We start from the raw sequence: 13,523 nt of genomic DNA, 5'->3' as shown, positions 1-13,523 counted from the left end.
AAGTGCAGAGTCCTGCACTTAGGACGGAAGAACCCCATGCACTGCTACAGACTAGGGACCGAGTGGCTAGGCAGCAGTTTTGCAGAAAAGGACCTAGGCGTTACAGTGGATGAGAAACTGGATATGAGTCAACAGTGTGCCCTTGTTGCCAAGAAGGCTAATGACATTTGGGGCCGTATAAGTAGTAGCATTGCCAGCAGATCGAGGGACGTGATCATTCCCCTCTGTTCGGCATTGGTGAGGCCTCATCTGGAGTGTGTCCAGTTTTGGGTCCCACACTACAAGAAGGATGTGGAAAAATTGGAAATAGTCCAGCAGAAGGCAACAAAAATGATTAGGGGGCTGGAGCACATGACTTATGAGGAGAGGCTGATGGAACTAGGGTTATTTAGTCTGCAGAAGAGAAGAATGAGGGGGGATTTAATAGCTGCTTTCAACTACCTGAAAGGAGGTTCCAAAGAGGATGGATCTAGACTATTCTCAGTGGTACCAGATGACAGAACAAGAAGTAATGGTCTCAAGTTGCAGTGGGGGAGGTTTAGGTTGGATATTAGGAAAAACTTTTTCACTAGGATGGTGGTGAAGCACTGGAATGGTTTACCTAGGGAGGTAGTGGAATCTCCTTCCTTAGATGTTTTAAGGCCAGGCTTGACAAAGCCCTGGCTGGGATGGATTTAGTTGGGGATTGGAGTAGAGGACCTCCTGAGGTCCCTTCCAACACTGGTTTTCTATGATTCTATGAGCAACAGCCATGACCCAAGAACAGAAAGTCACATCTTCACATTCCTTCTAAATTATATCAAAACAATGTAATATCGGGCTGTTAAGAAGTGCCCCTCCTAACAGTACCCACCATCACCAGATAAAAGATCAGATCTTAAGATGTTTAAAGAAAACTTTGTTTGACAGCATTCCACCTGGTAAGGAATAACTTACCAACAGTTGTGGGTGTGAAATCTCTTCTTCTTTATGGTTTTACCTTTATGGTCTCTGCCTGATTCTTTGATTGTTTCTGTCTGTTGCATAATTAATTTTACAAGATTTAAATCAACTAAGGTGATTGGGTAAAGAATTATTTTATGGTATGTTAGAATTGGTCAAAGAATTATTTTGTAATATCTTAGTAAAATGATTGGTCAAGGTATAGCTAAGCAGGACTCAAGTTTCACTATATAAACTAAGGTCAAGGAGGAGACCAGCTGGGAAGGAAAAAGAAAGGAAAAGGAAAAAGAATAATAGAAGGCAGTGAGCCAAGGAGACCCCCCCCCCCTCCCCCGAGTCATTTCTCTGATTCAGCTAGGTTTATGGGGGAAAGATACTTCCATAGAGTGGAAGCCCTGTAGAAATTCGGAGAATGGATTATTCTCTAGAATTCAGAGTTACAGCCGTGTTAGTCTGTATCCGCAAAAAGAAGAACAGGAGTACTTGTGGCACCTTAGAGACTAACAAATTTATTAGAGCATAAGCTTTCGTGGACTACAGCCGAAGAAGTGGGCTGTAGTCCACGAAAGCTTATGCTCTAATAAATTTGTTAGTCTCTAAGGTGCCACAAGTACTCCTGTTCTTCTTCTCTAGAATTCGCATCTCAAAAATTGTAACAATGCAGCAACAGACAAGACTCGTATCAGACCAGACAAAGTAAGAGCAAATCCTCCTCTGGCTCAGTACAAGAGCAATTTTCCCTCTCTTGGTAGTGACACCTCCTCATCAATTATTGGGAGTGGACCACATCCACCCTGATTGAACTGGCCCTGTCAACATGGGTTCTCCACTTGTAAGGTAACTCCCTTCTCTTCATGAGTCAGTATATTTATGTCTGCATCTATAATTTTCACTCCATGCATCTGAAGAAGTGGGTTTTTTTACCCACGAAAGCTTATGGTCAAATAAATCTATTAGTCTTTAAGGTGCCACTGGCCTCCTCGTTTTTGTGGATACAGACTAACATGGCTACTTCTCTGATACTTGATGCCTGTGCAGATGAGTTTGCTGGTGGCTTAAATGATTCACAAACCAGCTCTTCTGTAGTTTAAAAGGCAGAATTTTATGGGCTACTAGCTAAAACTGCAGTTTTACTTATCACATGCTATAACCTGGTGAATAACTTGTCTCTGGAGAAGATTAACGTGGGAAGAAGAATGGGTGCTACAACAAAAGTGTAAATATCCTGCTGAAACTACACCTGCAATGCAGATGTTGTATTGCCAACTCTTATGACTTATATCACAAGTCTTACGATACTTGGTGTTTTTTCTGTTTAAATATCCTGGTCCTAGTGCAATGAGATCATCTGAGAACTTTAGCTTTAATTTACTTATAAAAGTAAAGCACACGTCTAGCTCATATGGTGGCAGAGAAAAGCTTGGGGAACATGAATCTTCATGACTCCATCACCAGAAGAGCGAGAACCCCAAAATTACTTCAAAAAATGTCATAATTTTGATCACTTGGGTTTGATAGCATTGTTCAGTGAATACACAGAGTGTAAAAATCTGTATTGGCAGGATTATTCTTTGGCAGGTAATCTGAATGCCAATTAGTTATTTATAAAAGAGCTTTTCAGATGAATCTTAAACAGTTTAAAATCTCTTGTACTAAATATGAATCTGTTTACCAAGTCATTGTGTAGTGCATCTCTTTTTGACAGCCTGGCAGCTGAATAATACCTAAATTCATGCTTTAAAGAGGCCCGTAGTTTGACTGCATAATGCTGTCTGGGCTCTAGTAAAACATGCAGCCCTGTCTACATAAGAGAAAATTGCACAAGTGTAATTATCTGTGTCAGTCCCTACTAGTCATGTGGCACTGTATAACCTGGCCCAGTACCACTCCATACATACACCAGTCTGCCATGAGGAGATTCAATCACTAAGTCCTACATGCTTCCCTTCCAAGCCATCTGGCTCGGGTAGAGGCCAGTCAGTTTCTTGCTCTAGGTCTATAGGGCACACCGACTGGCTCAGCCCCCTTGTTTTAGCCCTTCTGTGGGATGCTACTGCAGTAGGAAGAAATCTGTGTCACTGAGACCTCCTGTGCCTTCCAGCTGCTTGCATGTACGGTGCAGAGCTCCACCTAGGCTGGTCTGGGTGGTCAACCCCTTTGGGGCTAACATGGCAGGAAAGCAGAAGACACAGGCTTAGCGAAGGAGTTTCTTAATCACAGTTACTTTACTGTTAAAACACTCAAACGTTCAAAGTTCTTTGCAACCAAAAGGCTGAAGCTAGACCCGCCCAGAGACGGAGTTTGCACCTGTTGTGACTGATCAGTGTATCCAAGACGGAAAGGGTCGCCACAGGGCCCCTTGCATGCGCGATCACCGACCTGGGCAGAGCGACCCTCTCCCCCAGTTCTTAAGTAGGGTCTCAGTGTTGTGGGCTCAGGGCCTCCCCAGTAGTATCTGCCTCTCTGCCCTGTGGGCCTCTGCGCAGAAAGCCCGCAGCTCCACGGGGAGGGCCCGGAGCTCAGTCCTTCAGCGCCAACGGCCCGCCAGTGCCCTCGGTGAGTCGGAAGCGGCCGAGCCCCTTGCCCGGCCAGGACAGCTGTCCGGCAGGGCGGCGCGGCCACACTGCTCAGGCGGCGCCGGGAGCTGAGGCGGGGCTCGCACCAGGATCCCGCTGGATTGTGCGGCGGGAGCGGGGCGCCGCTGACCCGCCCACGGGGAGCCGGAGGGTAACGTGTGAAGCTACAGCCGGGGCTGCGGCGAAGCAGGCGCCGAGTCTGGTCAGTTCAGCACCTCTACCCTCGCGCGCCGTTGGACGCACACCCGCGCTGCCCGAGACGTTGCCTTCGGCGCTCTGCCCTTGAGGCTGTTACGCATGCGCCCCGTAACCTGCCTCTAGTAAACACAGCGGTCACGTGAGCTGGCCTGCGCGGCTCCGCTCCCCTCACGCACGCGGCGGGACGGGGGGCGCGTACACGGGCACGCGGCTGTCGGCAGCGAGCGCCAGGCCGAGCGGGCGGGACCACCTGAGGCAAGGGTCGACGGGGGGTGGGCACCTGAGCGCACCCCCCCAACAAGGAGCGAGCCGCGCGCGCCCCCACCGCCTCCTCCTGTGCGGCCGCCGCCGTCCTCCTCCCGGACCTTGGCCGCGGGGCAGCGCTGGGCGGCGGAGCAAGGGTGAGTTACCGCCCCGGGGCACAGGGGCGAAGGGCGGCCGCGTCGGGCACCTCCGCGTTCACCTTCCGGGCCTCCTGGGCCCGAAGCAGCGGCGGGAAGGTGGCGCGGCCTGGAGCAGGGGCCTCTGCGTTGGCTGCCAAGGGCCTCCATCCGCTCCGGCGTGAGGCCTCCTCCCCGCCACCACGCTGGCACTGGCCGGGGGAGCCCGGGGCCGCTGGGCACCGAGCTAGAATCGTCTCCGCCCCTTTCAAGGGGGCGGCCCCGGGATATGCTGGCCGCCCTGAAGCAAGCTGGAGCCGGCGCCGCCCGGCCCTGGCTACCCTCAGGCCTCGGCCTTCTCCTGCCCTGTGGTTCTGCTACCTTCCCCCTCCCCTCCCTCGGGCCTTCTCCTGCCTAGGGCCTACTGCCCTTCTCCCCAGTTCCCTCGGGCCTTCTCCTGCCCTGTGGTCCTCCCCCCTGTCCCGGGCCTGCTGCCTTTCCCCCTCCCCCGCCACTGACTTGTGTCTGCTACTCTGCCCTCCCATCTGTCCCCTGGGGCCTACTACACACACTTCCCCTGGGGTCTGTTACTGACCTGGGCCTCCTCTCCTTCCCTCACTCCTTCTTGCCCCCATGTCCTACACTCTTCTCCCTATCCCCCTCCCCCTACTACTGACCTGGGCCTACTATACACTCTTCCATCCTCCCCCTCCCTGAAGGCGTGCTACTGACTTGGGCCTGCTAGACCCAGTCCTACATCCATTGCTGTATCTCTCCCTCCCAATACACACACACACTGCACCAGCACCCATTACTGTACTTCCCCAGGACACATCATGCTGCCAATCTGGACCCTGTTATACCTTTCCGTATGACCAACTGCTGTATCTCCACCTCCTCCATACACAGACCACCCATACTGATCTGAGGCCCGTCTCTAGCACCTCTAGTGCCTCTACACCACTGCTGAACCAAATCCTGCTGCAGTTAACTCTTGCCACACACATTCTTACTCCCATCAATCCCAGATGAATGATGATTGGACCTTCTGCAGCTCCTCTCACTCCCTTCAGTGCCTGCTCAACCATCCCTTGCTATTCCATCTCCCCCTTCCCCCCCCAAAAAACGACAGACAATCTCCAGTGACTCAGACCCTGCTATTTCCTCTCTGACCTCCATTGATTTATTTCTCCCCACCATACTCCTAAGCCTGGCATCAGAACAGATAAAAATCTCTGCATCTTTCTACAGTACTTCTTGCATGGGGGTTACAAGTAAAAGAGATGAGTGAAAATAACCCACCTTTCCTGCCCAGATGAACAGAGTTTGTCAAAGTGTCATACACATTATGCATTATGGTAGCTATTCCCAAATTAGCATATATACCGTGTGTCCCTTCCTCACTGTCTGTGGTCTGAAAGATGCTGTGGACCATGGAGTGGGGTATTTGGAAATGGAGGTGCTCTGTTTATGGGTAACTCTCATGAAGTGTTCTGCAGAATGAAAGCTGTAGAGGGTCAGCACATAATGCAATATTTATACAGAATAGAGTATTCAAAGTTTAATTTTTGTACCTGCTTTCATATATTTTATAAATAGATTTGATTTCTGGACACTACAGATTTGCTCCGTCTTTTGGTGGCTTTTAAAAATTAATACAAATTCACTGAAACTAATAAAAATATTTTTGGTGCAAGTGTAAGTAAATGTGTAACTCCTCCCAATTAAAATAGTAGATTTGCACTTGAATTGGTTTAATAAATGTATTAAACATACTAATACAATTATATTATGTAGTTAAGCATTTTATATATAGGAACATTTTTAAATGTTGGGTTTTATATTACTTGGAATAATTATTAAACTGTCCAATAAATGGGTGAGGATGTTAGGTTTTACATTTACCCATAATAGTATACCCACAGCCATGTATGTCATCTCTCAGCCATCCTTTTCTTGAAAAGCTGTAACTCTATTTTCTGTACAAATTACTTTAGATACATTCTAAATCTGGATTAAAAACTCGCTCTATTTCTTAGCAATCATTACCATTTAGACTGGGAAAAAAACTGGATGACTTCGCCTATATGAACTGCAATATGTTGCCCAGTCAATTAACCTTGCAACTGCTTGTTACCTCTAGAAGTTAACAGTAACATATCAGTATGTATAGGATATTGGATAGATTTAACACAGCACAGTCACTTGCTGGACTGTAACTTGTTGAATTACTGTCTCAAAATAATCTTAATTGAAAACTTCTGTTTCGAGATCTTTAGTTGTAGCCTAGATCTACTATATCCATTACATTCCCTTCATTTCCTAATAATTAATTTTAAATTGGCATTGGCTTCAGCACATAGACTAAAACTGACTTAGACTGTAAATAAAGGGTAAACTGTGGAACAGTCCAGTTTGGTGCCATATGGAATTATTTTAGCCCTGTTTTTAGTTTAAATATGTGATGAAATGGAAACCTATAAAAATATTCAATTTACAAACTGTACTTAATCAAGGTGTGGTACACACCAGTAAGGAAAGGAATATGTGCAGGAGATACAAAACATGTATTAACTTGCATTTGTGCATTTGGGAAAATTGATCTTATGCATATGGGAAAGTTTTGGAAAGCAATAAGGTCATAAAACATTTTGTTGCAATGCAAAGCAGTTTGGTTATGAGCTTACATTGTGATCTGATCACAAAACTAATAATAAAAAAAATTGGATGGCATGTAAAAGAGGCATGGGATAAATACCCCTGTTTGTATTGCACTAGAGAAACATCGTCATACAGGGGGACTTACTTAGGAGCTTTTGAAAATTCCAGTAGGCTGCATTTTCAGGTGCCTAAATATTTTGTAAAATTGTCTCTAAGTGTAGTTCAGAGCAACTCTTTATCAGAATGCTGTTGATAAGTTTAAAGTAATTTCTGAACAAAATTATTATGGGGCTGGATGGATTGACCTATTAGCACTAAAAGAAATATATACAGTTTGACATGTTATGACTAATACTTAGCATTTACAGCATGTATAGTTTTTAAATGCTTTATAATAAGTTTTTGACAATTTGGGTGTAAAAACTAAGGAGAATAGCTATTTTGTGTGGTCAAGGCGTATAATGAGTAATATGATAACAATTAATATAGAAAACTTTAAAATGGATGTAGTTGTACCTCTTCTTGCTGCAAAAAAAGGGAAAGAGGCATATTTTGTTGAATAGGGAATGGGTGGTAGCAGGGGCTAATCTGTTCAAGGTAGAACATTGCTGGTGGGATCTTGTAAGTGATTGTGAAAGGTTTCACTTTTGTGAGTACAGTCTTTCTCCTTTCTGTCTTCCTTTCCAGTTCCTTGCCATTTTAAAAAACATATCTCCCTTCTGACTGAGACCTTTACCTAGTTCTGGTTTATTAGCATAATTATCTTGGATCATGCTTACTGGATCTCTTTGTTAGAGAAATACCCTAAAATACCTTTTTGACTGCTTAGGTGCTTCCTTTGAAATACTGAGGAAGCTAGTTCTGAGGGGTCTGCTGTCCATCAGTGTTGAAAGGCTGAATGTTCAAGATAGTCATATAAAGAATTCTACCTACTTTAGTTAGTTTTAATTGACTTAATATAGAGTTATAGAATTTAAGGTCAGAAGGGACATACATCACCTAGTCTGATCTCCTGTATATCACAGGCCACCAACACCATCCAGCCCCACATACTAAACCCAGCACCCAACAACCAAAATTAAACCAAAGTATAGCAGCCCACAGAAGACTAGACTATTACGTGCCACAGGGAGAACAGGCAAGATTAAGGTGCGCCAATGCCTAAGGCTCCTGCAATGGCATGGCAATGAGTAAGTGAGATACCAGGTAATCCCAGCAAGTGACCTGCACAAGAAGCCAAAACCCCTCCAAGATCACATCCGATGTAACTGGGGGGTTTTCCTGGGGGAAAATTCCTTCCTGACCCAACATGTGGTGAACAGTTAGACCCTGAGCAGGTGAGCAGTAACCATCCAGCAAATACTTGATAAAGAATGCTTGGTGCCCAACTTAGAGCACTGGTCCACTCCATCCAGTGCCCTAGCTCCACCTCTGATGCTTCAGAGGAAGGAGACAAAACAAACAAACAAAATCAGAATAAAACTGGGGGAGAGAGAGAGAGTGGGGGAAGGAATCCCTTCATGACCCCTGCAGTTGGATGGCTGAAGCGTGAGCATTTTAGGAACATAAAACTGGGACATAGACTGGACGTTAGCCCCTGGAGCTGTTGAGCACTGCCCCCTCCCATTACAAGCAACTGTGTCATACAATAGCACTCATAAATTTGTCCAGTTCTTTTTTAAAACTAGTTAAATTGTTTGCCCCTAAAATGTCTGTTGGGAAGCTGTTCCAGAACCTCTGACTTGTCAGGCTGTTGACATTTCAACAGCTCTATCATTAGCATATGCTTCTGGTAGACTCATTTATAAAGAACTTTAAGGTAGGGTGAAGAAAGAGAAGAGCAGGTTAGGAGAGTCAGAAAACAATGTGATGAAGAGTCAAGTCCAGTAATACTTGTAGCTAAAATAAGGCTAATTTCCAAAGCTAAAAACAATTGAGTCAAATCAGCATGGAAGAATTTAATTAGAAAAAATGGTAATTGGGAATCATTTAAGAACACCTCACTAGATGCCCCAAAAGCCACAATTGAGGAAGAAGGTGCACAGGTTACAAAATTGATCTGGTTTAGAGGGAAAGTGAAGGCAGCTATAAAATAATAATAATAATAATAAAACAACAAATGGAAGAAAGGAGAAGTTGATGGTAATGAATATAAATCAGGTGTTAGGAGTTGTAGAAACTGATAAGTGAAGCAAAGGGACATGGAGAAATCTATGGTCAGCAGAATTAAGGACAATAAGGAGTTTCCAAAATATATTAGGAACACAAAGAATTCTAACAATGATATTGGTCCAGTACTAGATGGAAATGGTAAAATTATAATGATGCAGAAAAGGCAGAAGTGTTCAATAAATATTTCAGTTCTGTATTGGGGGATGGAGGGAACAGAAGCTGTAGTCTTATCACTGGTATCTCTGGAGGTTGCTAAACGGAAGTTACTGAAGTTAGCCATTTAAAATCAGCAGGTCAAGATAATTTGCATCCAGTAGTTTTAAAAGAGCTTGCTGAGGCGCATGTTGGACCATTAATGTTGATTTTCAATAAGTCTTGGAGCATTGAGGAAGTTCAGGAGACTGGAAGAAAGCTAATGTGCCAATTTTTAATGGGATGACCCCAGGTACTTATAGGCCTGTCAGCCTGACACCAATCTCAGGCAAGATAATGGAGTGGCTGATACAGGACTCATGTAAGAGAGAATTAAAGGAAGATAATGTAATTAATGGAAATCAACATGGGTTTATTTGAAATAGGTCCTGTCAAACTACTTGATATCTTTTGATGTTGAGATTGCAAGTTTGGTTGATAAAAGCAGGGCTGAAGCGCGGAGCAGCTCTGGAGCAGCGGAGTTGCAGGTTTTTGCCTGGAGCTGGAGCGGAGCCAGAGCACAGCTCCAAAGCCCTGGATAAAAGTAATAATCTTGATGTAATTTACTTAGACTTCAGTAAGGTGTTTCACTTGATACTGCATGATATTTTGATTAAAAAACATGGAACAATATGAAATTAACGTGGCATGTATTAAAGGAGTTAAAACTGTCTGACTAACTGATAGGTATCTAACTGTAAATGGGGAGTTATCATGAAGCGGGTGTGTTTCCAGTGGGGTCCTGCAAGGAGTGGTTTTTGGCCCTGTACTGTTTAATATCTTTATCAATAACCTGGAAGAAAACATAAAATAGTTACTGATAAAGTTTGCAGATGACACTCAAAATGGGGTGTGGTAAATAATGAAGAGGGTGGGTCACTAATTCAGAGTGATCTGGATTGCTTGGTAATATGGGCACAAGCAAACAATATGTGTTTTAATATGGCTAAATGTAAATGTATACATATATAGACAATACTTACAGGACGGGGAAGCATCTATCCTGGGAAGCAGTGACTGTGGAAAGGATTTTGGTGGTGTGTTGGACAGTCAGCTGAACATGAGCTCCTAGTGTGACGCTATGGCCAGAAGAGCTAATGTGATCCTGGGATGAATAGACGGGAATCTTGAGTAAGAGAAGAGAGGTCATTTTACCTCTGTATTTGGCACTGGTGTAACTGCTGCTGGAATACTGTGTCCAGTTCTGGTGCCCATAATTCAAGAAGGATGTTGATAAATTGGAGAGGGTTCAGTGAAGAGCCATAACACCGATTAAAGGGTAAAAAAACATGCCTTACACTGATGCAAGGAGCTCAATATATTTAACTTACCAAAGAGAAGGTTAAGGGGTGACATGATTATAGTTCATAAGTATGTATACAGGGAACAAATATTTAATAATGGGCTCTTCACTCTACCAGAGAGAGGAATTAACGCAATCCAGTGGCTGGAAGTAGAAGCTAGACAAATTCAGACTGGCATACGTTCTTATTGGTGAGAATAGTTAACTGTTGGAACAGTTTACCAAGGGTCATGATATACTCTAGGAATTATTTTGGGAAAGGTCTATGGTCTTTATTGTACAGGACTTCAGACTAGATGATCACAGTTGTCCATTCTGGTCTTGGGATCTATGAATGAAAGTAAGGGACTGAGAGCTGGGCAAACTTCTCCCATACAGTATGGCCAATGTGCCTTAGACCTGACCTACAACTATACTAGTACTGATGGTAATCTTTTGAGTAGAAACTATTAGGCACATTTTTTTTGATGGCTTTGTGATTGGAATAAAATTGAAGAACAGCTGGAAAGAGACCACATTCAGCCATGTTTCCACCTAGCTTTGTATTTTTTTTTTAAAGGACACTGCCAAGATAAATTTTATATCTTTAAAACTATTTTCCTGTAGTTATGTAGGAATTCAGATGCTTAACATAAATTGGTGGTCATACCAAATATTTTTTTCTCTGTGATGTGTATTAGTTGCTCTTGATTATTGTACTTGAGGCAGAGTGGTCCAGTGGATAAGCCACATTGGCCTTGGAGTCATGAGATCTGAGTGCTATTATCCATTCTGCCACTAACATGCTGTGTGACCTCGAGCAAGTCACTTCACATCTTATACCTCTGTTCCCCTTTGAACATTTTGTTTCTCATCTGTTTAGATTGTAAACACTGTGGGGCATAGACACTTGCTGTGTGTCAGTACAGTGCCTGGTACAATTAGGCTTTCTCTCAGTTTGGGCCTCTAAGCACTACTGTAATACAAATAATAGCTTCTGGCATTAAAATACAAACCCACAATAACTTGAATTAGAGGAGTATCAAACCCATATTATCTTTTTGTTTGCTTTGATTATAAAAGGACAGGTGGTTTTAAAACTTACTTATTTCTACTGAGTGTCTCCTCTCTGAAATGAAATTCATTGGTGGATGTGATGTAACCAAGGTCTCCCAGGCTGTCATCAATCTGTGGTGGCTCTGGATATTTATAATCCTGGGGGAGCCGGGGGGGGGGAGGTAAACTAAATTTAATATGATGAATGCTCCTTTTAACTTGGGTTATTTAAGGTACAGTATGCAGCATAAGGTTAAAAAGGATTTTTCTGTATGTAGTTAATTTCATACCAGCTACGATGGAGCTTTCTTCTTTTGCCTCCCAGTCTGACATTTTATCATAGTAAGGCTATATGCCATTTGATAACATTTTCTGGCCTTTATTGTGGAGTCTGCATATAGGGTCCAACTCATTTCCCATGAGTGTGTCTAGATGTTTTTTTTAAAACTTTGGGCATTGACCAGTCTCAAAGACAACAAAGTCCTTGTTGAAAAGGCTGCATTGTTTAGTGTATGAGACTTAGGCCCTGGTCCCACAAATGACTACATATGTGCGCATGGGTCTACCCCATCAAGTGCCTTAGTACAATCATATACTCTACACAAAATATGCACACTTGTTCCAGGGGACCTCATTAACACTATTCAGAAAAATATATAAAAATAATGGAACTAATTATATCTGATCCTTAATACATTAGGAGTCCACAGCAGCAGAAGACTTAGTTGATTAGCTCAGCTAATACCATTGTCAACATTTAGCATTCTAATTAGCAGTTACATAAGGAACATTTTAAACCTCTGTAAATTTTGCTTTTTCCTTCAGTTTAGGTTCTGCCAGATTCCATTATTCATAGCCTGAGTTAAATTTATGTTATACTTTACATTTAAAAAAGTGAACTTGATTCTCTGTCTTCATCTGAGACCACTTGACTTAAAAGTTTGACTGTATGAAATTTGGCTAATATAAATTTAGGAATATAAAATGAATATATGCAGAGCAGTAGCAGGTTAAAAAAAAAGGTTTTGAGAAAGGTAAATTATAGTTAACATCAAGTAAGAAAAATATGAAACCTGATTTACATAATAAGCTAACAGTAAGTGGAGGTAGACTCTTGAAAAAAATAAAAGCTTATACTTAAAGAAAAAGGCAGCTAAAGAATACATTAAAGTTAAATGCATCCAAAGAAAATCCAGAATATGTAAACAAAGTATAATTAAAGACCAATAGTGTAATTTGAGGTGGACTGTTCTAATCTGTAATGTTCCTTGCAGACAAGTACACTTAAGAAGAGTTTGTGTGGACACCACCTTCCTCCGATATGCTTTTTTTCCCTCCTGCAAAGCTGGTTTGAAGGAGGAGAAATTTGATATGTGAATTCCTTTCTCTTGGAAATCATAATCATTGTGGACTACTTTTAATGTAATTCTGGCTGGATACTGTGCAATATGAATCTCTGCCACACTTAATAATACCATAACAATATTTTAGTCAAGCATTCTTTGGGATACAGAGACCTCAATTATGCTTATTTTGTGGCACAAAAAAAATGAATTTTACGAGCTGGAAATAGGGAAAATGGGAAAGGACAGGTTAAAGCAATGAGACAGAGAGAACCTAGACAGATTTTAAGTTAGCTGAAACTGTGGAAGACTGACAAGTTCCTACAATAAATATTTGTGATGTGGACCTACATTTTGTTCCTAAAGAGAACCTAGAAATTAAGGTTGAAAATTTAAAAAAAACAGTGATGTTAAAAACAGCCATTAACCCCAAAGGGCAGAAAAGTGCCTTGTTTAGAACAGAAGTTTAACTCCTAATTTTGCTAATGCATGGAATATACTCTCATTGGAAGGATGTTAAAAGTAAAACAAAAAACTTCCTCAAAATTCATTAGGTACTGTGTGAAAGGTAACTTATCTGCAGTAGATGTTTCTATATAATATTTGTACAGTATGGAATATAGATTCTGAAGGACACTGACAATGAGATATACAGGTATGACATTTGAATCCATAGCAGCAGAAACATTTTTCTGAATTTCATACAATGCTGTATAAATCA

At 42.6% G+C, this 13,523-nt stretch overlaps 1 protein-coding gene across 4 annotated transcripts in view; it reads left to right on the top strand.

Moving 5' to 3' along the window:
- Positions 1-3,903: 3,903 nt before the first annotated feature.
- Positions 3,904-13,523, top strand: part of PHF3 (PHD finger protein 3) — a 75,165-nt gene continuing 65,545 nt past the window's right edge. For 2 of the 4 annotated variants that reach the window (XM_034766236.1, XM_034766235.1), the window contains exon 1: positions 3,905-4,117. The gene's annotated coding sequence lies outside the window, so the exon portion shown is untranslated. Of the gene's footprint in view, positions 4,118-13,523 lie in introns of all 4 variants that reach the window. The other 2 variants (XM_034766233.1, XM_034766239.1) reach the window with 2 other exon arrangements.

The sequence above is a fragment of the Trachemys scripta genome, chromosome 3 (genome assembly GCF_013100865.1).
Source record: "Trachemys scripta elegans isolate TJP31775 chromosome 3, CAS_Tse_1.0, whole genome shotgun sequence".
Taxonomy (NCBI): domain Eukaryota; kingdom Metazoa; phylum Chordata; order Testudines; family Emydidae; genus Trachemys; species Trachemys scripta.
This window is presented reverse-complemented; position numbering and strand designations above follow the sequence as displayed.